The sequence below is a fragment of the Panulirus ornatus genome, chromosome 15 (assembly GCF_036320965.1).
Source record: "Panulirus ornatus isolate Po-2019 chromosome 15, ASM3632096v1, whole genome shotgun sequence".
NCBI lineage: Eukaryota > Metazoa > Arthropoda > Malacostraca > Decapoda > Palinuridae > Panulirus > Panulirus ornatus.
In genome coordinates, this window is record NC_092238.1 from 31071233 (window position 1) to 31099031 (window position 27799).

Sequence of the window (27799 nt, forward strand, 5' to 3'; positions counted from 1 at the left end):
GTGCGAGAGCGATGCCTAGTGACAACGTCGCCCAGGACCAATACACGTCCTTCGAGAAAATTGTGTTCTCTGGGGCATCACAATTCAGTTTAATACAGCCATGCAATAGGCCAGCGTAGGAAAATTATAATTTTCCACAAGACTGCCTTCCCGTTTGACTTACCCTCACCTTCTCTGCCGTGGAACGTTATTTGCATCAAAGTTACTTACGATCGCTAGGACGACAAGCGACGCCATATAGAGTGATGTAAGCGTGTCTGACATCATGAAACTGCTCTGCAAGGGAAAGAAACAATTATTCAGTATTGCTCCTTTAATTTGCATGAAGTGGGGAAAAATCTTTATTATTTTCATGGCCTGGGTATAATTTAATAACATTGAAACCGGAGAGCTACGGAAGTTTACAAACATTTCATAAGTGGATAATTGATGATGGTTTGTTTGCAAGCAGAGATAACTGTTTGCTCGCGGAGGGAGAGGAAATAAATATATATTACGGATGGATAAGACCACAGATATACTTTTGAAAATGCTTTGGAAATGTTCGTGAACAATGGAACTTCATATTTGATATAACTACATTAATTTAAGCGAAAAATATTTTTGTGATATTATATATATATATATATATATATATATATATATATATATATATATATATATATATATATATATATATATATATATTCCTATGAGTCCACGGAGAAAATGAAACAAGAAAAGTTCCCAAGTGCACTTTCATGTAATAATCACATCATCAGGGGAGACACAAGAGAGAAATATAACAAGTCAGTTAATATACATCGAAGAGACCTAGGACACTATAACACGGAAATGTAATTATGTATCCCAATTCTACACAAATACATCATAATAAGGAAAAACTTCCCTTAACAACTTTCAGTATGTAAAAAGATGAACGAAGCCATTAATAGTGACTGAGATTAAAGATTGTATCTGAAGACACATCTACACCACCATTATGTGTCTCACCGAATAATTACTTTCTCTTTGGAGCGCTTTGCATTTATGAAATGTTCACCATCTGCGAACATGTTAATGTAGGTGGAAAAGAAAGAGAAAATGAGTTAATTACATAAATATCAATGAAAATAATTTTTTTACACGAGCCAATCATTTTTTGTCCTAACTGAATAACTATATTACTTGACTTGCACGACACGTCTTGATTTATATGACCTGATTTGCCAACTTAGCGTTTTTGGCAGTAGATCTAGCGTTTTATAGAGACCTAAGGCCTAATCTTCGTATTTAGCGCCTTAGCGCTTTTGTTTCGGCGCTTTTTTTTATTGTTTTCAGCGCTAAATTCAAGTGTTATTTCAGTATATGAGGAAATTCAAACATTAATTAAAATATGTTAATGTGATTTAAGAAGTTTAATCGAAAGCTATTAAGATAACAAGGAAAACAATACAAACATTGCGCGTAATTCATTTCCATCGAAATAACATGTTCAAATATTTTTTGACTAGGTTTAGTTCGGGTGAACTCCGCGGGCTTCCCCCTCCTCAAGTCCCGCGTTCAATTTAGGTACAGTCGAACTCTCGGTGGTCACAGAACTATCCATGGGCCATGAAGGACAGCAATATTGATTGCTGGTTGTTTGCACGCTGGCCATTACATTTAACGAACACAACGATAAGAAATATACTCAACCCATTTTAAAGCAGTGGTTGAAAGACACCAAATATGAAAAGTGGCTAAGAAAAGTAAAGGGGGGATGATACAGTATGTCTATTGCAAGTACTGCCATTGTCCACTGTCTGCCAATTTTAGTGACATTGAAAGACACAGCTAAACAGCTAAATACAAGAAAGCTGAAGAGCAATTCAGTAGCCAAAGAACAAACCACAATTCCGTTTGAAAGAGTGAGTGATGATGATGCACGGGAAACTGCAGGAAATGACCACTATTCATTGCAGTACACTGTTCATTACGTGCTGTTGATCATCTGAGTGAGCTGTGTTAAGTACGATTTGCAGACAGTAAAGGATGCAAGAATTTCATGTCAAAAGGTCGAAGTGTAAAATGCAGCTGTGTGCAATGTGATTGCCCAGCATTCTAACAGTTAATCGAAAAGTTGTAACACTTGGACATTGTCTGGCAAACGCTGACGAAGCTGTTTCACCAACTCCACTACAACCTGTATGCATCTTCCTCGAATATCCTTTTTATCAGAAAACTTACAGTATGCGATCTCCTTTTCAAACTCGTACCCCAAGTACAGATGTGGGTCTAAGTAGTCTTCTGCTGAATCTCCTTACTTTAATTTTCTGCCTGGGATGATCACCTTAGAACACAAGGAATCATTAAGTTAAATAAGGTCACTCAAAAGTTTGGTTGGATCTTGTACCTCCGCTTCCAATTTCTCATTTTACACGCTGAACTTCTCCAAGACTATGCTTCAGGAATATCAGGAGGGCAAAGTTTTTCTTGTCACAAAACATGTCACAGAGAATCTGAGCTGTGTAACACTACCTTTCACCATTTCTTGCCATTTCAAAGTGAGTCTTAAGCTCAACCTACCGCTGCAGTATTCTGACAATTGTTGGTTCAGTTGACGGCCATCGAGTCTGGCTTGGCTTTATAATTTCAATGGAGCTTGAACATCATTGATCAAAGAAAAGACCTCCATGTACCTTGCAAGGCGAATGGCAGAGTGGGAGAACCAATCATAGGTCTCTCTTGATCATGAAATTCAGGTTCCTAGGGAGAAACTCAGCTGCGGCATGATGACACATCCAGCTGTAGAGAATGACACATACACTTGATCTGAGTCAGATGAGGAACGTCTGACTTAAGTTTAACATATACTCCACTGTTGATACCTGTCATCACAGAAACATTGTCGGTGCCAATTGCGACCAGGTTTTGTAGCTCCAACCCATTATTTTTCAAGGACTTCTTGATGGCGTCACATATTCCATTAGCATTACAGTCACTTAGCTCAACAAGGTCCAAAAAAGTCATTACAATCTTCTTTCTTTCAGGATAGAACTGGACAGCGATACCCAATAGTTTCCTCAACGCAATATCGTAATATCATTACTCTCATCAATGAAGAGGCTAAACTTGTGATTTTCTGTATCACAATGTCGTCACCGAGTGCAAGTGGAAGCCTGCAACCCATAAAGCCTAGGATACTGGAATTAGCAAAGATGTTTACTTGATAACGAAGAAATTCTCACACGCATTGAGTTCCACTTTCGGAAGCTTCATCATGTATTGTGGAAACAGAACACTGGCACCCGAGCAGCATTCTGGGCTGAAACAGCCTCTCGTCCAGGGATACAACAGAAGAAAATCCCTCCAGTGGCTTCTCTGAGTTGGCTTCCACTGTGTTGACATTACCTCACTCTTCCAAAGCTGATGCGAAGCGTAGCTTTAGTCATATGAACATTGTGAAGTCAAAGCTTCGAAAGAGACTGAGTATCAAAAGCTTAAATGCAATACTAACTATCAAGTAATGAACTAAGAAGGCATGGAAACTGCTGGTATGATTATAAACACCCTAAGGAAGTAATGAAAAACATTGGGTCATTGAAAGCATACAAGCCATCGCAACCGCAACCTCACATAGACCAACAAAACCTCAGGACACCGAGGAAGGAAGAGACTGCGGACTGGGAAGTAGCAGATCTGGAATATAATGTCGAGAGTTTTAGCGTTAAAGCAGTCACTCGTACCTGTCATTAATAATCTGTCACATCAAAAAGCAGAAAAAAAATTTCAAAGAAGATTTCTTCGCTGTCATTTTAGTTCGTTTATCGCTTTTTTTTTCATTTTTTTTTTTTTTTGCGTTTTTTCGGGAGTGAATCTTCTAGCGCCACCTGAAATTTTGAGCTAGCAACTCTGGGTCACTTGAATTAAACATTAGCTAGATTCCTCAGGCAATAAGGTATAAAAAAAAAAGTTTGTATTAGCCAACCTGAACACGAATGATGGTGAATGATGACGTCAGACGAAGAATGACGGCTCCAGCCCCCCCCCCCCCCCCACCCTCACCTTCGTATAATGAATTCAAAGAAATTGACTAAGCCTTGTTCACTGATGGCATCATTAATCATCTAAACATGAAGTTATCTTTTTTTCATTAGGAACACATATGTATATACATATATCGTTAAGTCCTCCCTCTAGGACTTTGTATCCCCTTCCCATGGTAATTAGATGGCAGAGTCTGCGGGTCTAAAATAGTTAGGTCACGCGGAAAACCTCGTATTTACCGCGTCGAACAACCGAAATGCTCGTCATAATTATGAGTTCCGCTTTTTGCTTTGAACCGGATAAAACAATGAAACATTTTGCTAATTAGAATGAAGGTCATGTAACCATGTTATGTTAATTCCACAGTTTGTAAGAGATTCGTGGCCGACAGAGCCCCAATGCAGGTGACTAGGTAAAAAAAAGTTTAGGAGGAAAAAAATGCTATTTCGAAACTAGAGTAGACACCCCCTTGACGGGTGGCGGTGTTCCCAGAGAGAACGGGCGTCAGAGACGAAGCCTACAGAGAAAGTTATCAGAAATTTACATCTTGGTAAGGTTCTTCATGTGAACGAAAATCGACTTTATTTTCTTTCTTTTTTTCCTGGACATAAATATATTAAAGATACAAATACTGAAATAACTATTTAATTTCTGGAATACATAAATGCTTTAATAATATAAAAAATATATCGCTATAATTTTTTTTCCTTTGACAAATGAAATTAAAGCTGAAATGGCATAAATTATTTAGGCCATTGAAATTTAATTTGAAATGGTGCAAATCTCAGGGAAGAGAAAGCTTACTTTTCTATGGAACTTAAGAAAAGTGGCAACACATCTGGGAAACATTTAAACTGCACGTAACGTTCAAAATCTTCACAGTTCTTTACTCTCGTCATTAGTATGCCACAAGGATGCACTCGTCTTATTGTTAATACACATATTCAAAATATTCTCTGACATGATTTGAATACTTATTTACTTACTTGTGGATGAAGTGCTTGGACTGGCAGAGAGAATAAAGTGGTAGTGCAAACTTCGAACCGAGACGCTGGCCTTCACCCGTATGGTCGGTCAAACTTCTAACTCGTGACTCACATGACCCGCAACCTGTTGACCCAGTAAACATCTGACCAGTTGACCCAATAAACATCTGACCTGTTGATCCAGTAAACATCTGACCTGTTGACCCAGTAAACATCTGACCTGTTGCCCAGTAAACATTTGACCTGTTGACCCAGTAAACATCTGACCTGTTGACCCAGTAAACGTCTGACCTGTTGACCCAGTAAACATCTGACCTGTTGATCCAGTAAACATCTGACCTGTTGACCCAGTAAACATTTGACCTGTTGACCCAGTAAACATCTGACCTGTTGACCCAGTAAACATTTGACCTGTTCACCCAGTAAACATCTGACCTCTTGACCCAGTAAACATCTGACCTGTTAACCCAGTAAAATCTGACCTGTTGACCCAGTAAACATCTGTCCTGTTGACCCAGTAAATATTTGACCTGTTGACCCAGTAAACATCTGACCTGCTGACCCAGTAAACATTTGACCTGTTGACCCAGTAAACATCTGACCTGTTGACCCAGTAAACATCTGACCTGTTGGCCCAGTAAACATCTGACCTGTTGACCCAGTAAACATCTGTCCTGTTGACCCAGTAAACATTTGACCTGTTGACCCAGTAAACATTTGACCTGTTGACCCAGTAAACATTTGACCTGTTAACCCAGTAAACATCTGACCTGTTGACTCAGTAAACTTCTGACCTGAATCCATTTCGTAAAGTTGCCAAAACTATGTTGATAATTTTGCTTAATGTCATGAAACATCTCTGCTCTAATGCCACAGAAACAGACCATTTCTACATTTCTGAGATAATTCATATGATATTCAGGAGATCTTAAAATGTGACAGAATGATGACAAATGGTATAATTGCTTCTAGTGTCAGCTGTGCACACTTTGGTCTCATTGCTGACGTTACCTATACTGACTTGCCTCTCTAACTCGCTACCTCAATTATTACAATTATGAGCAGGTTATATAGTCGCCTCGTTCATCCAAGGGTAACTTTGTATCTGCCATTTCTATCAAAATTCCTGTGTACTTAGGAGATTACGTTGCAGGACTCAAGTATTTTTGGAGAGATATGTGAGTCGTATCATGCCCGAAATGTAAAACATCATGAACGGAAGCATTAGTAAGCTAAAAACGAGTTGTAAAAATGAGTTAAGAATTCAACCATGAGTACAGGTCAGCCCAAACGACTCATGATCCGCCTCGAATACACATTTATGTGATCCGATGCTCCTGGTCGCTCCACTGTGTAGTGTCTTCTCTGGATGGTGTCGTTGTGAGGGTACCCTGTGTGGTGTCTTCTCTGGATGGTGTCGTTGTGAGGGTACCCTGTGTGGTGTCTTCTCTGGATGGTGTCGTTGTGAGGGTACCCTGTGTGGTGTCTTTTCTGGATGGTGTCGTTGTGAGGGTACCCTGTGTGGTGTCTTCTCTGGATGGTGTCGTTGTGAGGGTACCCTGTGTGGTGTCTTCTCTGGATGGTGTCGTTGCGAGGGTACCCTGTGTGGTGTCTTCTCTGGAGGGTGTCGTTGTGAGGGTACCCTGTGTGGTGTCTTCTCTGGAGGGTGTCGTTGTGAGGGTACCCTGTGTGGTGTCTTCTCTGGAGGGTGTCGTTGTGAGGGTACCCTGTGTGGTGTCTTCTCTGGATGGTGTCGTTGTGAGGGTACCCTGTGTGGTGTCTTCTCTGGATGGTGTCGTTGTGAGGGTACCCTGTGTGGTGTCTTCTCTGGAGGGTGTCGTTGTGAGGGTACCCTGTGTGGTGTCTTCTCTGGAGGGTGTCGCTGTGAGGGTTCCTCTCTCCCTGGTGCATCGTTGTGATGAGAATCATCAACGACATGACACAGAAGGGTGACTGTGGAAGCAACAATGTTGGCGAGGGTGAGGCTGACGTGACAGGCGAGCGAGGTGGTGATGGATGGTAAATATGTGGCAGAGTGGGGTAATGGATAGTGAGAGAATGGGAGAGTGGGGAGATGGATAGTGAAGATATGGTAGAGTGAGGCTGATGGATGGATAGTGAGGGAGTGGCAGACTGAAGTGACGGATAGTAAAGTCGACTGAGGTAATGGATAAAGAGGGAACGTGTGAATGAGGTGATGGATGATTAAGCCAGGCTATCCCTACATGGACCAGTTAACTGGCGGAAGCGTATAAGCTGCTAGCTTCTGGGGGAAGAAGCCGAAGTAATATCTGTATGAGAGGGAAGGAGAATAGACAGCACAATAGAGTGTATATGGGTCAAGCTATCATAAAGTATATTCTACACTGTGACTGACATAACACGGGGATACATGCCCTAATCAAGGTTAGTATGAGTGAGAAAATAATCAGTATAAGAGAGAAAGAATGAAGAAAGTATACAAAGCTCCTCGTGTGTCTGTAGATATGACTCTTAAAGGTAGAGAGGTTATAGGAAGTGGGAACTAGGGAGGAGGAAAATTCCACAGCCTCGCGGTTCGATAAAAGGAGGAGGTATCATAACGGTCAATCTTCGAGTGGCCGGTCTCCACACTGAAACTAATCATTAGCATCAGACAAAAACGTGCCTGGGGACCAACCAAGCCTTGGCGGAAGGGACACATGCAGACACCCCAGGAGAACAGTGGTCAAAATGATACCTGTAAAGCAGGAGGAGAGCAGCAACACCGCAGCGTACAGAGGAAAGGAATGCTTTGGAGAAAGCTATTGCCAGAGCCGTCAACGCCCGGTGAGAAACACTAGGCCAAAAGATACCTGACCACTTTCTTCAGATGTTCAGAATAATTCCTCAACAGAGTACAGGAATATCCACCTGTTTACGATGTCTTAAAGACCACGTCTATGATCGAACTTAATTCCACCCCTTCTCTCATCGCTAAGTTTAGCCTCATCCCATTGACTGTATACTTTAACTTTTCATGTTTGACAGGTATAGTATAGACAGAAAGATTTAAACTGAACGAGGGACGGAGACTCAGACAAATCAACAAACAGCCAGCGGGAGATGGATATGGTGTATGTATTCAAAGCGCGAAGTTTCCCCTGTCTGATCGTCCGTGTTCTGTGGTCACGGAGAACTTCAGCTGGCGTTCGCGTCCAAATGGCGGCGTGGTGATTGTCATTAATAATTCATATTATGACCACTGACTCCTAATTAAACGCATTATTAAACGCTTCTGAACTGTATTCAAACAATATTTCATTAGTTTTAACTTATTAAGAAGCGAAGGATTTTTGTTTTATTTCCCCCAACGAGTCAATTTTCTAAAAGATTCACTGATGATCAATGCGTCAAACATGGTGACGTTAATCTCTTTTTATGAGACGCCCGCAGCACTTTTAAGAAGTCAGCCACGTCACTGGGCAGGGCCACAGGTCATGAAGTATTGTGATGTACCATGTTGGTCTGGGAAGGGTATGTACAGGGCGGTTAAGGAATACGTTTTCAGTCTCTTCAGTGTGAAAGTTGCATTTTAGACAGATGTTCTGTGATGTGTTTCATCGATATTGAAAATGTTGAGGAGAGGGTGTGAAGTATGAATCGTAGACGAGAAAGCGCAACATGTTTGTCTAGGGAGTGTGATGTTTAAGGATAGGTAAAAGGGGCAGTTGTTTAGTCTTTCGAGTCATACCGGTGTAAGTGGGTTTTATGAGTGTGGTGTCTGTGGAGGGTAGGAGGGTCTGTAAGTACGGTGAGGTCCTTATCATGGCATGAAGGCTGGTGGGCTGTTCATAACAATGTGGCTTGGTTGGGAGGGGACCCCATGGCGTTGTTGCATAGGACTTTGAGCGTGGAAGTATCTCTGTTACGTTAAGGAACTGTGGAATGTCCGTGGCTGTCAGGTAAACGGTGATTATTCTCACTACTCTCTTCTCTGCGGGTTGCGTTTCATTCGCCACCCTTTCAAAGCGTTACTTGAGCAGACAGGTGAAGCATAATATGGAGTGGATGAGGTATTCTGTTTGCAGAGGCACACTGAGTGATTTGCTTTCATGTCCGACGCTGCTGCAAGTGCGTGTTCTGAGGGCATTCGTCTTGTTTATGGACTTTGTGCTCAAGTCTGCCGTCTGGGGACAAAAATGTCATATGTGTGTGTCCCTCTTCTTAGTCACCTTCTACGACAAGCGGGAGATATATGAGTACTATTCTTTCTCACCTATCTCTAGGGATATATATATATATATATATATATATATATATATATATATATATATATATATATATATATATATATATATATATGAAAGAGAGAGAGAGAGAGAGAGAGAGAGAGAGAGAGAGAGAGAGAGAGAGAGAGAGAGAGAGAGAGAGAGAGAGAGAGAGAGAGAGAGAAATTTGAAGGGGTGTTGTTGAATGCCCTAAATGGTAATGTGGCAGATGTGTTGTGTGTGGGAGGAGCCGTCAAAGTAAGAACGAGAGAGAGTCCTGGCAGAGAGTACAGTGAAAAGAAAGACAGCGAAGGTCTTGTGCAAAATGATGTGTGTGGCACGGCAGCAGGAGCGGACGTGACTGTAGCCCGAGTGTCTCAAGAGAGAACGGAGAGGTACAGTATGGAAGAAGAACAAGTACAGTACAAGGCTATACGTCGATAGGATACACCTATATGAAAGGTACGATGATAGGGGAACGGAAGGAGTGTGATACAGAGGTACGATGCCTCGATACGAAGGAAAGGAATGTACATTCTAAGGCGAGGTATGATTAGACAAGGTACAATGCACGGGAGGGATCATATGGCACAGTGAAGGCACGGTAGAAGAAGCTATGGGACTGACGAAGAAGGATATATATATAGAAGACACAGTGCATGGGAAGATGTAAGGCGTGGTATAAAGACGAGATGGCATAGAATATACGGCGAAAGGAACAGTGCACAAGGAAGGGGCGGCAAGATATATGGTAAGGGGAGAGGAAAGGTCCAAACAAGACATGGTACAAAGAAAGGGGACAAGATTTCCACAGTAGGCTACAAAGACGGCATTGTACCGGTACGGGTGGTGAGGTGGGGGAGGTGAGGATGGTGGACCCAGTCCGGGGAGACATGAAAGGCGCGGAGCAAGATGGCCCAGTAATCCTGATTTAATAATGTCAGAATCCCCGAATTAACCACACCGGCCTTTGGGGAAATTCTCAGCAAGATAACACGTCCCTGAGACAGGATTTACCACTCTACATATTTCCTTGGTTGAATATCATGCCAACCCACATCCTCAACGCCCCCCCCCTTCCACTCTCCCTTCCATCCACCTCCCCACCTACCTTACACCTGGTTGTGACGTCACTGGAGATTATGATAGCGACGAATAAAAGTGTCGCTCAACAATAATAATACGGCGTTGGTCTGAAGGTATTATGGTGTTTCTGTGTCCTTATTTATGAAGGCTATGCTCACCCACACACACACACACACACACACACACACACACACACACACTTACACACATGAATTATTCACGCACGCATGATACACTCAGACCTACATGTATGCATGTATACATCTGCCCACCGAGGAGGAGAGAAGTGTTGGGGGTGACCTGGTCACAAGTTCACAACCTACAAGTCTATGAAATCAACTTGATAATGAAGATAGTGAACGGGCATTCGATGGAAGAACCAGAAGCCACATGAAAATGAAAAAAAAAAAAAAAACCTACTAGAAAGGATGTAAAAAACATGTATAATAATAGTGGATGAATGGAATGAAATGAATGAGGAAATCGTATGATGATAGAGACGGATCAAGAGATGGAGCACCATGAATGTCAAATTATCCTCTTACAGTACAAACAGGTAATTTGCATACGCACACTAATGCAATCATATTTATCTTATCATCCTTACGTATCATTATCACCACTCAGTGTTCTCAACGTGGAACTTCCAACACACGCCATATAACCTTACTGTTCTCTTTCTGATGTTATGCTGCGTGCCATGAACACGTATATGTGTGTGTGTGTGTGTGTGTGTTGTGTGTGTGTGTGTGTGTGCACCTCATATCAAAGGAGTGTGTGGGTATCCAGGGGTCTCTCCCTTGAATTACATTCCAAACCAGAGCCCGAAAGACATAGCTTTCAACAATATATCAAGATTTCATATGTGCTATTTGCAGGAAATGGCCGAGAATTTCAGGAACTGTTTTGCTCCTCAATTTTGGGATTACACATAACAGGTATGGTCGCTCGTACTGGCCTTTATGGTGACCCTTGGGGCTTTATGTACACTTCAGGCAAACACGCCTCAGATACATAGATAGATAGATAAATAGATAAATGAATGAATGAATAAATGAAGAGAGAGAGAGAGAGAGAGAGAGAGAGAGAGAGAGAGAGAGAGAGAGAGAGAGAGAGAGAGAGAGAGATTAAAAACTCTGCTGCAGTCTCGTCTCTTCAGGCAAACACGCCTCAGATAGATAGATAGATAAATAAATGTATGAATAAATGAATAGAGAGAGAGAGAGAGAGAGAGAGAGAGAGAGAGAGAGAGAGAGAGAGAGAGAGAGAGAGAGAGAGAGATTAAAAACTCCTCTGCAGTCTCGTCTTTACTCGTCGTCCCCTCCTCCTATCCCCCCCTAAGCCTGACGCGCGAAGGGACCCGCCCATCCTCACTCATTTCCTACATTACACGCATCCTCCTCGGCTATGCGCGTTGTTAGGCTAGTTCTTGTTATTGTGAAAGATATCGTGGTCGGGCTCCACGTATAAATTTCGTTATATGGAGTGTAGTTAATCTGAGCTAGTGAAATCTCTGGCCCCCCCAGACAATGGAGCCGCCCGAGGCCGTTTTGGCGGGGCGCCAAGTCGTCGAGTTGGCGCCTTTAGTCGCCTTTAAATTACGTGTTAAATTTTTTAATGTTGGTTATATAAAGCTCTCCATGATGACAACTTACGTACGACTGTTAGCGTATGATACGTCTATTCTGACACTCGGTTACTACGATTCCTGGGGAGAAATTATGCTTGGGTAGTACGATAGTTAAATCAAATAACACCTAAGTGGAACTGCTTTATGCTTTTTATATATTAGTAGAAACCTGTTGACATTGTATATGCACATTTCTTTCTGAATATTTCGTAAGATTCTGGAAGCATTTGACGTAATACTTTTTTTTTTTCAATAACGTAAAAGGAAACTTATCAAATATGCGTATAAATTAACTTCCTTGTATGATTAGTGGAAACATCATAATTTCTTGCATTTTTCCATGAGGATAACAAGGTCGCTAAACTAAAAATTAATAATACAACGGGGAATATGAAGTTTACACATTGTTTACTATTAATACACCAGAATCTCTATTTGTGGTTATCATTTTTCTAAGCAATTAGGCAGTTTCGTATGGACTATTATCATAAATCTAGGGAAGACTTCTTCATGGAAGATGCCTTGCGGAAAATAATTTTATGAGGTAAAGAAAATACATCTGCACACTGTAAACCATGTCTCCAAGCCCAACCAGTATATAAACATAACTATGGCAGCTGGATGTAGTGAGAGAGTGAATGGTCACAGAATTACCTTGATTACATGACCGTATTTTTTTGTTAATTGGTGGTTACACCATGACGTTGGCGGCCTTAATGACCGTGACAAGTGATAGGGTTAAAGCCTAAGTAATCACCAACCAAGCTTGAATTAAAACCACATCGTCACACGTACAGTATGTGTGTGTGTGTGTGTGTGTGTGTGTTCTTATAGCACCCTAAAGCTATTCAATTTTTGAGTCTGTGGATGTGGCTCGATGTTGACGTCCTTAACGACCAGCTGAATGGCCTACAGCTCAAACAACCAAACAGGCAAGGGGTCCTCATCTGGGTTGTAAGCAGAGCCGCAGAAACGATGATGCTAGGCTACGCTCTGGCCGCCCGCCCCTTACCTCCACGAAACACTCGTTCCTAATTTCGATATCGTCTTTACTTCTCTCTGAGCTCCTGGGAGGACCACTTTCCTTCACATATTCTAGCCTATCGAAGCACCTGCAAAGGGCTCTTCTTACATAAACAACATCAAATTCATTCCATTCCAGCTGCCCCTCCGGCCAGCTACCTAAAATAAACACTACCTCAACCAACCCGGGTTTAAACCCTGAATATTTCCAGCTTGGCTCAAACTTCTTTCCCTCGTCAGTTTTCCCTTGATTCTTTCCATCGTCTCCCTGCAAAGGGTTCTTTCGACTAAACAACAATACGTTGTCATTTCTAATTTTCCAATATACGTTAACCCAGGGAAAGCTGGGGGTAAGCCATGAAGTTTTTGTTCACCTGAAATTCTTTTTCCAAGCGATAGCTCTCTCTCTCTCTCTCTCTCTCTCTCTCTCTCTCTCTCTCTCTCTCTCTCTCTCTCTCCTAGGAAAGTTCTAATCTTTGAACAGGGTTAATTTCCGACATATTCCGGTCTATTCTATTCACCCATGACTTCATTTTCCTTCTCTGTGCTGACTAGCCAGATGGTGCGCCTCTAGCATGCGTGAGCCGAACCTGATAAGCTCAGCTCTCGTTCTTATTCATACTATATGCCTCCATTATGAGGCTTCTAGTGGACCTCCACCAGTCCTGGAGCTGTCGACTCCTTCGGTTGGCTCCACCACAACTCAGCACCACTTGACGTCCCACACCTGCTCAACTACCCTATGTACAGCCATCGAGACGACATCTCACTTGCTGTGTCGTTTCTGTGCCTGCTTCACACAAGTCCTGTCTCCTGTCGCAGTTATCGTTGCAGCTGTGTGTCAAGCTATCTCAGAGCAGCAGACAGGCGCCTGTCACATCGTTGGGGGGTTGGGGGGGGGGGGAGGCGTTGCCGTCTATTGCCTGGACATCTTGTCGACGTGGCTCTTATCAGGAAGTAGACAGCAACTTGTGAGAATAAATATCGGCACATTGGTTATCTTCACTGGGTACGCAACAACACCAGTCAGCCTCGCCCTAATGGTAAAAGGAAAACTCTGTCGTCATATCACCACAGCCTATCTTACCCCCTTTGTAGCATTTGAACAGTCATCACATGTACGTCACCCCCAATACCTAACCATGTTCATGTACTCGTTGTTGTTGTTAGTAGGGCACGTAGTGTACTTCCATGACATCATCAGCAAAACACTCACATTTGCAGCACATACTCAGGGGTCACGGTCTCAGGAAGCACTTATTACATGTTGGTTTTGGTGTTTATAAAGAGCTCTCTCTCTCTCTCTCTCTCTCTCTCTCTCTCTCTCTCTCTCTCTCTCTCTCTCTCTCTCTCTCTCTCGTAATCTGTTGTACCAATTCTTACAAATATTGAAAAAAAAATTGCTAATTTTTCCAGAACCTTGTAACCTTTACATAACGCATTAAAAACAATTACTTTGACACGACGTCATCTTTTGGTAAAACTTTTTGGAAACAAGATCTTTGTCTTAAGATCTCGTCCTCCCGATACTGTAGAAGTCGATGGGCGAGAGGAGAGGAGGAGGCGGGCTTCACGCGCCTGTTTAACGGTCGCGTACTCTTCCCTGGCGTTATCAGCGACTCTCCGTCTGTTGCCCTCTTCAAGGAGGGAAAATTATTCCTAGAGGCGTCTTTATATGAGAGTCGGTAGAAGGGGGTGGGTAATGTAGCAAGATTCGGCTATGATGATGGCAGGGCGAGCGCTCTGACTACCTCTCACAGTAAGTCTTGCTTCTTGAACCACTGTTATTTGCTCCCATTTGCTTGACTGGTGATTAAATAACAGTATTTAATCTGCTTCTCATGATATAGGTGGAAAATTCTCATCATCATACCACTCACTTCTTGCCACAGCGGTAATATATAGTTTCAGTGTGCTTTTGAATTCTAGATTTTACTTTTTTTTTTTTCTATCACTCCGAGATCCTTAACGATCCACACTCTATGTCTTTTCCTGCTGGGCCTTTCCTTGTAGGGAGAGACGGTGATGGATGGAGCAGAAATGAAGGAGGATGAAGGAAAAGAGGAGGAAGATAAAGATGATAATAAGGGTGGAAGATGAAGATTGAACAAAAGAAAATTATAACCATTCGGATAATAATAATAATAATAATAATAATAATAATAATAATGATAATAATAATAATAATAACAATAACAATAATAATAATAATAATAATAATAATAATAATAATAATAATTATTATTATTATAATAATGATAATAGTAATAATAATAATGATGATGATAATAATAATGAACATAAGAAAAACCAAGAAAGAAGAAAACAGAGAAATAATGAGGAAGGGAAAAAAGTAGAACAGACGTAATTCCCCCCAGCAGTCTGTATCTAACCATCAATTTCCTTCTATTTGCTGTATAGAAATGACAAGGGTTTTGTTTTTTTCCTGCCGTGGTGCGTTACTCCAAGGTCTACCACACAACTCACTCTTACCAAGATGACTTAATTTACCTTATCATGAATTTTCTCCATCTTCCCCTGGCAATTTCAGGACGAAGGACTCAAATAAACTATTTCAACATAAACCCAAAATGTCATTTTACGTTAAAATGCCCATAGCCTCCTCCCCCTTCCCCAGGTTGTCCCACCGTACTTACAGTCTCGCTTATCTACCATCCTCTTTACTCTCAGAGAGTCGCAAAGTCTCACCTCTTCAGACCACTTTTCTCTCCGGAGTATTAAAGCTGTGCTAACGTGTGTATGGGGGAGGGCAGATGCCGCCTAGCCTAGGCTGCTCCTCACCACCTACGGCGACCTTAACCCTCACCAGCGCCACACAAGCCGGACGCTCGTGTCGTTTCTTAACACGTCTGAGAAGAAAAGGAAAAAAAAAAAAATAATAATGACATCTATTCGTTATTCATATTTAAAATACTACGTTGGATTCAAAGAATGTCTAGATAGGTACTGAAAAGCCTAGGTTTTAAAAGAGGGATTAAACGTATCACAGTGTGGAAACTTTGTTTAATATTCATTTATTGTCATCAAAATCTAAGAGAGGAATAAAACCTAGACGGAACATACATCATCTTCCTACAACTATGTTCGATAAAACATGAGTTTCGTTGAATCTGTATAAATTCATATATAAACAACGTGTGTGTGTGTGTGTGTGTGTGTGTGTGTGTGTGTGTGTGTGTGGATTTAACAGAAAAACAGTGGCAGATTTTCTTTTTTCTTTTCATGCTTTTCCATCACCTGGACCGCTTGACCGTCAAAACTCTAACAATATTCAAAATATCTGTCGTAACACTGTAAAGAAGAATCCTCGGTGAAATGAATTCTTATATCTATATATACAAATAAATGTCGAACGTTTCCATCTTAAGTAAAACAAAAGAACTGAGCAGACATCTATTTTTTTTCTTTTCAGATGGTTCCCGAGTTACAATACGACTGAATGAATTCCATATTTCAAACACACCTATAGAAAGTCACATCCATTTCTTTTTACGACACACCATAAACACGGGTCATGCCATGGTGGTGTACGGGAGTGGCAGCTACGATTTTGCCATGGTTCCTGAATCTTGCCAATGCTGATTGGTTCATCATATACACTACTGACCTGACCAGCGCTACTACTTCACATATATTTTTTCATACTTTCCTTTCAACACAGTTCTCGAATATATCTTTTTTTTTATTTTTGTCTTTATGATGAATATTTTCGATCATTTATTTAGAGAGTCAGATACAAAAATTGCTGTTGATATATATATATATATATATATATATATATATATATATATATATATATATATATATATATATATATATATATATAATTCTAAGGTGAATTAATCATGCGATAATACAGTTATCAAAGTTCTTAATAACTGAAACCTGACAGCTCAGCAGCTAATAAAAAAAAGCTTGCAAGAAATTCATTTTATATATTTGTTCAGAAGACTACCATCACCTTTATGAGTTTCAGAAAAAAAAAAAGGAAACATGATTTGTGGAGATGATGTAGGGGGACAGGAAAAAAAAAAAAAAGAGAGACGAATGGCGAGGATAGAAGACTGGAACCTCTTGCTCAGCAGAATACTGAGGACGATGTGTCAATATTTTTACGAGTGTGCCATGTGTGCCCGTCACACCGTCTTTTATGTTCCGCTATGATTTGGTCAGGAAGTTGGATGTGTTTATGGATGAAGGACACGACGCCCGACGCTAGTTTTCTTTAGGGGGGAGGGGGGGTGTGGGGGGGTTTGGTTTGTAAAGTTCCCATTTTCTTTTTCGGTTTCGTAAGATCCTATTTTGTGACAGGGGGTAAAGAATGTGGGACCACCACATAAGATTTTCTTTTTCTTTCAGTGACGTTTCCTTCCTCTCCTTAGGAACGAAAGAAGTTATTCTTGATTTCCTTTTCTGAGAAAAATATCGACTACAAATACATCATACTTATCAACTCTTTTATTTCTCCTAGAAACACTGCAGAATAAACTAAGGTTCCAGAGATTTGACGACCATGTTTTCCCCCGTTGAAAATGTGTCCGGATGAAGGTTATGAGCGACGCTAGCGAGGCAGGAGAGAGAGAGAGAGAGAGAGAGAGAGAGAGAGAGAGAGAGAGAGAGAGAGAGAGAGAGAGAGAGAGAGAGAGAGAGAGAGAAACCCACACTGTACAATGAGAGGCACACAGATCGACCCTAGACGCTGCCTGGATCCTGCGGTACATTACATCCGACATGACAATAATTATCCAGAGTCGTGTGTTACGTTTTCTGTTTGTGTTCATTTCTCGTTTGGTGTTTTAAAAAACGCAACGAGCGCTTGAAGATTTGAAGATACTATCGTGTGGATTCAGTCTATCATACAAGAGTGGGGTGTGTTCTAAATAAGAGAGTGTTCGGTTGTAATATCCAATGAAATACCCAGATTGTTTTTGAAGGAAGCCAAGCATGTGAACAGAAGAAAAAAATATCCATTCGTTCACTCGAGGTCAATTGCACAATATGTCTACATAATTTCAGTTGTATGACGTGGCTGAATTTTAGTTTAAACTCAGCACTGCAACAGTGACTAAGTGAAATCATCAAGGGGATCCCCCCAGCCACCCCCACACTGGACACCCCCTGACACAAGGCTAACAGGAAGAATGTCTCTTGGCAGATATACTTTCTTGTATATTTCTTATACCCCAGCTGGGTAACGTGAGCCTAACACAACAGTAGACGATCACCATGAACCTAACACTCGACCCCACAAAGGAAGACGGGACAGCACTGGACCCTACATATGAAACTTGTACCAAACATATCCACCAACGTGAATCCTGGAGAAAGAATAAGAAGAAAAAAAAAAACCCTTCAGTACCTCAGAGACAACATAGGCCTCGGTTAAACCCTCATCCCCAGACATCCTCACATGAATTGTGAGCAGAACCCAGCAACATACGGCGTAAACCCCCTCGCAACATGATCTTGCATCAGCTCCACACCAGAGAAGAACCCCAGCTCTGGCCCTCGCATCATCACAGCCACACACAAACACCAGAAGGAGGCTCCCCCCTCACACACACACACACACACACACGGGTGGAATCAGCGTCACCCCAAGGATTCCCCCGGGTCTTGTTTTGGGTTGGCTGGCTACTGGCAGCTGACCAGGTCGAGGGCCTCACATCTCACACTCCAGGACACACTTATTGACATTTACTCCATCCCCCTCTCCCTTTCCCCTTCCCCTCCCTTTACCTCCACACGCCATTACATATCGGAGGGGGCTCTCTCTCTCTTCCCCCCGGCTATGACTTCAGCCCCGGAAATCCTCAGGGGGGGTTCTGGGGGGTTAGGGCGGAGGCTTAATTCTCCCACTCTTCACCCGGGGGAGTCTGATCCTGCCTGGCTGGAAGGAAGTGATTGCTGGCGCCTACAGGAATATGGGCTCTAGGTCTTCTTCAGGGGCGGCCGCTGATCCAGGCATCCCCTTCGAAGGAGTTTAAACATGACCTTCCTCAAGGGACGGGATCCTGTCTCCTCCCTCCTGGAGTGCGTGAATTTTGGATGTCGTCCAGGAGGCGCGAGCTATTCTCTCCTACCGATGGGAGTGGCCGTTGGCGAGGGACGTGGTCCTTGCTTTCCTCGGGGTGCACGAGTCTGGTCTCAATCCAGACAAGACTTTAGTGATCCTGGCTACTTCCTTCATTATAATGTCTCAGCTGTGGATTTCCAGTTCCTCTCCCTGGGAAGGATGATCCACGGCTCTCCCCTAGGAAGGTGGGTGTAGGAGGGGCTGGTTCATCTTCACGAGGCACCATCATCACTTGGATGGTGTCGATTTTGGCTGTCAACGGAGCACGAGGTGAAGGGGCATGATCATGGCTCTCCAAGGGAGAGGGGATACAGAGGAAGGAGGGAGGGAGGGTGTCTCGTGTTCCTGGCTTTCTTAGAGATTCACGGTAAGGGGAGGGTGTACAGGGGGGTAAGACGTACTGGTGGAGGAAGGGGTGTAGGTAGGTGGTGTTGGTATGTAGGTGGGAAGACATTGTGGTGGTGGTAAGGTGCAAGTGGAGAGGTGTGACCCTGACCCTCCCAGGGAGGATGGAGAGGGGGCGCACGGCACGGGGCCGCTGGTCTTGGGTTACACTATGAAAACTTTGATCCTTATTCTCATTCTGGGGGCGGCGTCGTTACCTTAGGTCTTCCTCAGGGGGTCGTGATGCTGGCTTACCTTGTCTGTGTGTGAGTGGCTCTTCTCCTGGTGGGGATGTGACTCGGGTCTTCCCAAAGCAGTAATGGGACGAGGCTGGTCCTCCTGCAGTGACTGCACGGGTCCTTCCTTTCTCATGGTGTGTGTGTGTGTGTGTGTGTGTGTGTGTGTGTGTGTGTGTGTGTGTGTGTCTGGGGGAGGGGGATGATGCTGAACCTGTCTTTCCCTTCGTAAAGGCTTTCGTCTTTTCTATCCTCGTAGACCTGTTCTTCCCTGGAATGTTGTTTCAGCCTTTTATTTTTTTTTTTTTTTCTATTTCGACTTCCTTCTGGAGAGGCGTCGATCCTGGCTTTCCATCCGGAGTTATCTTTATCAAGGGTGTCGAACCTGGCTTGCCATCTGGAGGGGAATCGAATCCCATTTCCCCTGAACCTCCTAACTTTCCTACATGGATGTAATCCCAGCTTCCTTATTGGGAAGGTAGTGGGGGATGTGAACTCATCCCCGGACCTCCTCTCGCCCTGTTGTCCCACCTCTCCACGGGGATCAGTTCATTATTTACAACACAAAATTCATGTGTGTTCGTTTTTGGTCAGAATCCCCCCAAAAAAAGACGAGTAACCACAGCGGAATTTGGTGTGCCAAACGCTATTAATATTAATATGTCAGTTATTTACTGTATTAAAAAATTTGTAATTATAATCTAAAATGAGTTAAAATAATACTAATGCTGTAATACTGTATCAGATTATGGTAGGCTTTTGTGTTATTACTGATTGCTATTTGTGTGTTACGAAGAGAGAATTTCACACATGGGGTGTATTATCATTATTATTATTTGCGTTATTACACTAAGAGTATTACACTCGTGTGTGTGTGTGTGTGTGTGTGTGTGTGTGTGTGTGTGTGTGTGTTCAAATCTGGCATTCTCACTTTTTTTCTGCTGCAAAGTCAACACATTCAAATATACTCGTTTAAACTCCTGAATATGTAATACACTTGCAGTGACATCATCAAGTACTCAGCTCTTATATTTGGACTGGCATTTAGATTTCCTGCATCTCAAACAAGTCGGCAAACATGTCCATGAACGAGGAATCGCTAACAATATTGTTGTTTATGTAGTTCAAGAGACACCCCGTGCCATGCATGGGTGTAGTTGTAGAGTTTAGCAAATATTAACTAACTGGCTATTGAGAGGTCACAGAGCCAAAATTTCTATAAAAAAAAAAAAAGTCAGTCTTAAAACACAATAATTGTATATAACCTACATGTGTGTGTGTGTGTGTGTGTGTGTGTGTGTGTGTGTGTTGTTGGTTTTACTGGCTATCAAAAGCTACAGGTTCATTAAGCTACAATCCGTACCAGGTGGTAAAATACATAATACATATGAGTTGAGTGGTTGGTTAGTTAGGCTTTACACTATTCAACTGTTAGGGTTATCAAGGCCGTCAGCTTCAAATTATAATCATCAAATGAAAATTTTTTTAAACACTTCAGGTGTTAAAAGATATTTCTACATATATGTATGGCCAGTGGACCAGAATGCAATGTGCCGTTCAGTTCCTTTATAACTATATAACTTCAAATTTAATATTAATAATCAATTTATATATATATATATATATATTTTTTTTTTTTTTTTTTTTTTTTTATACTTTGTCGCTGTCTCCCGCGTTTGCGAGGTAGCGCAAGGAAACAGACGAAAGAAATGGCCCAACCCCCCCCCCCCATACACATGTACATACACACGTCCACACACGCAAATATACATACCTACACAGCTTTCCATGGTTTACCCCAGACGCTTCACATGCCTTGATTCACTCCACTGACAGTACGTCAACCCCTGTATCCCACATCGCTCCAATTCACTCTATTCCTTGCCCTCCTTTCACCCTCCTGCATGTTCAGGCCCCGATCACACAAAATCTTTTTCACTCCATCTTTCCACCTCCAATTTGGTCTCCCACTTCTCCTCGTTCCCTCCACCTCCGACACATATATCCTCTTGGTCAATCTTTCCTCACTCATTCTCTCCATGTGCCCAAACCATTTCAAAACACCCTCTTCTGCTCTCTCAACCACGCTCTTTTTATTTCCACACATCTCTCTTACCCTTACGTTACTTACTCGATCAAACCACCTCACACCACACATTGTCCTCAAACATCTCATTTCCAGCACATCCATCCTCCTGCGCACAACTCTATCCATAGCCCACGCCTCGCAACCATACAACATTGTTGGAACCACTATTCCTTCAAACATACCCATTTTTGCTTTCCGAGATAATGTTCTCGACTTCCACACATTTTTCAAGGCTCCCAAAATTTTCGCCCCCTCCCCCACCCTATGATCCACTTCCGCTTCCATGGTTCCATCCGCTGACAGATCCACTCCCAGATATCTAAAACACTTAACTTCCTCCAGTTTTTCTCCATTCAAACTCACCTCCCAATTGACTTGACCCTCAACCCTACTGTACCTAATAACCTTGCTCTTATTCACATTTACTCTTAACTTTCTTCTTCCACACACTTTACCAAACTCAGTCACCAGCTTCTGCAGTTTCTCACATGAATCAGCCACCAGCGCTGTATCATCAGCGAACAACAACTGACTCACTTCCCAAGCTCTCTCATCCCCAACAGACTTCATACTTGCCCCTCTTTCCAGGACTCTTGCATTTACCTCCCTAACAACCCCATCCATAAACAAATTAAACAACCATGGAGACATCACACACCCCTGCCGCAAACCTACATTCACTGAGAACCAATCACTTTCCTCTCTTCCTACACGTACACATGCCTTACATCCTCGATAAAAACTTTTCACTGCTTCTAACAACTTGCCTCCCACACCATATATTCTTAATACCTTCCACAGAGCATCTCTATCAACTCTATCATATGCCTTCTCCAGATCCATAAATGCTACATACAAATCCATTTGCTTTTCTAAGTATTTCTCACATACATTCTTCAAAGCAAACACCTGATCCACACATCCTCTACCACTTCTGAAACCGCACTGCTCTTCCCCAATCTGATGCTCTGTACATGCCTTCACCCTCTCAATCAATACCCTCCCATATAATTTACCAGGAATACTCAACAAACTTATACCTCTGTAATTTGAGCACTCACTCTTATCCCCTTTGCCTTTGTACAATGGCACTATGCACGCATTCCGCCAATCCTCAGGCACCTCACCATGAGTCATACATACATTAAATAACCTTACCAACCAGTCAACAATACAGTCACCCCCTTTTTTAATAAATTCCACTGCAATACCATCCAAACCTGCTGCCTTGCCGGCTTTCATCTTCCGCAAAGCTTTTACTACCTCTTCTCTGTTTACCAAATCATTTTCCCTAACCCTCTCACTTTGCACACCACCTCGACCAAAACACCCTATATCTGCCACTCTGTCATCAGACACATTCAACAAACCTTCAAAATACTCATTCCATCTCCTTCTCACATCACCACTACTTGTTATCACCTCCCCATTTACGCCCTTCACTGAAGTTCCCATTTGCTCCCTTGTCTTACGCACCCTATTTACCTCCTTCCAGAACATCTTTTTATTCTCCCTAAAATTTACTGATAGTCTCTCACCCCAACTCTCATTTGCCCTTTTTTTCACCTCTTGCACCTTTCTCTTGACCTCCTGTCTCTTTCTTTTATACTTCTCCCACTCAATTGCATTTTTTCCCTGCAAAAATCGTCCAAATGCCTCTCTCTTCTCTTTCACTAATACTCTTACTTCTTCATCCCACCACTCACTACCCTTTCTAAACAGCCCACCTCCCACTCTTCTCATGCCACAAGCATCTTTTGCGCAATCCATCACTGATTCCCTAAATACATCCCATTCCTCCCCCACTCCCCTTACTTCCATTGTTCTCACCTTTTTCCATTCTGTACACAGTCTCTCCTGGTACTTCCCCACACAGGTCTCCTTCCCAAGCTCACTTACTCTCACCACCTTCTTCACCCCAACATTCACTCCTCTTTTCTGAAAACCCATACTAATCTTCACCTTAGCCTCCACAAGATAATGATCAGACATCCCTCCAGTTGCACCTCTCAGCACATTAACATCCAAAAGTCTCTCTTTCGCACGCCTGTCAATTAACACGTAATCCAATAACGCTCTCTGGCCATCTCTCCTACTTACATAAGTATACTTATGTATATCTCGCTTTTTAAACCAGGTATTCCCAATCATCAGTCCTTTTTCAGCACATAAATATATATATATATATATATATATATATATATATATATATATATATATATATATATATATACATTGGAAAGGATCACAATTTTGCGCGTGATCAAGATATTCCTACGATTCCACGGGGAAAATGAAACACGAAAAGTTCCCACGTGCACTTTCGTGTAATAATCACATCATCAGGGGAGACACAAGAGAGAAATATAACAGTCAGTTGATATACATCGAAGAGACGAAGCTAGGACGCCATTTGGTAAACATGTCATTGTCCAAAACATGGATGAAACTTTGACTATCAGTTGATGATATTTCTAGAGCCGAAATAATCCTCCAGCGAACCCATTCTTGCAAGGGTCGTCTACGCAGTGATTGGATAATTGGTCTTAGAATCATCATGAACACCTGAGGCAGGTCTTACAAGCATTTCGGGTGATGAGTTTTCCACTCGCGTTTATTATAATTTGACGTTGACGGCCTTAATATTATACCGGGACAGGTAATAAACCTTAAATTTCATGATGAATCACCTGGTTGAGACTTAATGACCTTTAACTGCTAACGGTTCTTAGATCTAAAACCTTTGTCTATTTTCGCCCTTTCTGTGCGCAGAAATCATTTAAAATTTAACTGTGCAGACTTGCAGCCAGCGGTAAGGCAAGGTTTCCCGAAAGCAAGAAACTTCAGTTTTCTTTCACTTCGTAAATTACAGCGGACACTTACCTAACCCGGAAAGTGGGACGACCACGGCCTTCATATCTTCCATATATAATCTCTATGCATTCTTTTTACGAAACAAAGTGATGGAGGCATTTGTACTGGAATTCTCGACGATAAACTGCACATGAGGATAATGAATACATATTCAAGTGACGACGTTTCAGTCCGGGGAATTGACAGGTCTAATATGTATTTCTTGGTGGAGTGGAAGACGTCATTATCAGAACCTGTCTACGTGTCTTGTACCTACCAACCATGTTCTCTTACCTAATGTAAAAACATATGCCTTACCTCCCTGGTCCTGGATATATATATATATATATATATATATATATATATATATATATATATATATATATATATATATATATATATATATATATATATTTTCCCTGGGGTAGGGGATTAAGAATACTTCCCACGTATTCCCTGCGTGTCGTAGAAGGCGACTAAAAGGGGAGGGAGCGGGGGGCTGGAAATCCTCCCCTCTCGTTTTTTTTTTTTAATTTTCCAAAAGAAGGAACAGAGGGGGCCAGGTGAGGATATTCCAAAAAAGGCCCAGTCCTGTGTTCCTAACGCTACCTCGCTAACGCGGGAAATGGCGAATAGTTTGAAAGAAAGAATAATATATATATATATATATATATATATATATATATATATATATATATATATATATATATATATATATATCCCAAATAAAGGATCGTTTCAACAGAACAGAAAGAAAACAAAAACATAAAAACAAGAGACGTAACGTGAAGACAAAAGTCCTTAAGACTGATAGGGAACTTTTCGATCAAAGTTTGTGCGAGTGAAAGGTTTTCTCGGGACCCACATTGAAGCAGATCGCCTTACGAACGGGACAGACAGTGATTAGTTTAAAATCTGGGCCCCCTGCGCGAGGGGACGGTGTCTACACCATTAGAAACAAGGAAGATCTGAATCGTTTTGTCGTCTGACAGTCTTTTGTTTTTTTTGTTCTATTTTTGGGAGTTGGCTGAGGAGGGAATGTGGAACGGAGTGAGGTGTAATGATTCAGTGATTGGTTTATTGATGAGGAGGTGAGCGATTTTCTCTGTGTTTGTGTGTGTAATATATATATATATATATATATATATATATATATATATATATATATATATATATATATATATATATATATTCTATCCTAAGCCAAGCACCCATTTATCGACGAACCCCAAAGGAAGGATGAACAGCTAGGCTGAAAGTGAGCTGATTGCTGTGCGCAGTATTCGAACCCGGTGGGCATCGACTCTAGCCACTACTCCACGGAATCCTGAATGTGTGTGTGTGTGTGTGTGTGTGTACACAGCAGGACTATAAGGGTATAAGACATCCCGTGGCTACATAGAATTCCGGGCTTAGCTTCCATTATCTCATCTTTTATCGACCCGTACCTGCTAACTACAGCGGCCAATCTTGTTCTCACTCTGCTACTGCTGCTTCCGTCTCAACGCCTTCGCCATTCCCACCGATGAATAACGCCGACCCGGTACCCCACAGCTTTGATGACGTCACCGACGTAGAAAACCTGTCAGTCGTTCACTGGGAGGAGGGCGCGTCTGAAGGACGACACATCCATACCATCCACGTCGCCTACAGATGGTGAGGGCCTGTTCAAGAATAAGTGGGGCAAATGGCATTACTGACACGTAAGATTTACGTTAAAATCTAAGCTAGGGGTAGAAATTGCCTTCCCTCCTCCTTTGTACCCCCTACCCTCATATATATATATATATATATATATATATATATATATATATATATATATATATATATATATACACACACACACACACACACAAACTGCATTCTTACAGCATTGAAGAAAACACTTCTTTCATTGTACTGATGTAGGTGTCTTAAAGGTTCAATATGGACAGAGTTCACACAACACCAAGACTTAAATTTTGGGTTGTTATTCTTTAAACTATTCAAAATACTTCAAACTGTTCACTAAACTGAGACAAAACATAGTATGGAGTTTCACAAACCTCATTTGATTTGCGGCAAAAGATAAGTGATCTGAGTCAGTTCTGCTTTTCTAAAGGAATCAAAGATCATACACAAAAAAGAAAGATATTTTTGGCCATTATTTGATTATATTTCAGCCAGTGCTCAAGAAATTTCCATGCTCCTCATCAGGGATATATCAAATTTGCAGTCTGTTAACGCTTGGCTAATCTTTTGGGGGTAAAAAGTCACACAAACAAAACAAAAAAAAAAAAGACATTTCAGCTAATTGTCATGAAATTCAAACAAATGCTTCTCTCCATGTACTTCAGCTAATGACAACAACAATTTTGTGACGATAATTTTCAACTCTTTTACAGGTCACAAGTTCATTCTCTTTCTCTCTTTTGATGATTTTCAACCAACGCTGAATGTAACTTAAGAAGTAAGTCCCACATCCTCAAAACAGCGTCTCCGAGTCCTGGTGTCGAGATGACAATGTTGACGAAGGGATATGCACTTGCATTTGCTCGCGAATCTTGGCCTTCCTAACACAGTTCTGATATCTCAACTCGTGAATAATATATCTCAACTCGTGAATAATAAGTTCAGAACTTTTAATGGCCGTAATGAGGTTCTTCATTCTCAGAGAATTCAAAATCTAGGACCTGTGTACTGCGAAAACAAACATCGCTGACACCTCCAATGGTTTTGAAACAAAGCGCAGACCGTGTGTGTGTACGTGGCTAAAAAGATGGTTTCATCGTCAGAAAGAAGTGAGGTCGATTTCTGGATCTCTGCATGTGACGGGTTAAAAAAAAAAAAAAAAAAAAAAAAGAAGAAAAATGTCACGCCAGGAAATTATATACATATGTATATATGTATGAATTACTGCTATATCTTGTAAAATATCCACTTGTGCATTATGCTACAAATGACGTGTTTCAAACGGAAATGAAATATATCACATGTAAATGAAATATATCAAACGTAATTGAAATGTTGCAGTAGCTTTCGTCCATGGCACACGGAAATACTGAAAATTCAAAATGGACACAATTTCATTTTTTGTTTGGAGTTTTAGCCACCATTAAACATTTACAGTCCGCATGGCACGCTTCTCTGTTTTCTGTTTTCTCTCTGGTCCAGTGCTTCGTCCAGGTAAAAAGTTGCA

General features: G+C 41.7%; 1 long non-coding RNA gene across 1 annotated transcript; it reads right to left on the bottom strand.

Annotated features, from left to right (window-relative positions):
* Positions 1 to 210: 210 nt before the first annotated feature.
* On the bottom strand, positions 211 to 26280 carry LOC139753611 (uncharacterized). Its single transcript, XR_011713736.1, has 3 exons — positions 26070 to 26280; positions 15672 to 15832; positions 211 to 276 (listed from the first exon to the last, which is right to left on the bottom strand). It is a non-coding gene; the product is annotated as an uncharacterized lncRNA (long non-coding RNA).
* Positions 26281 to 27799: the final 1519 nt, after the last annotated feature.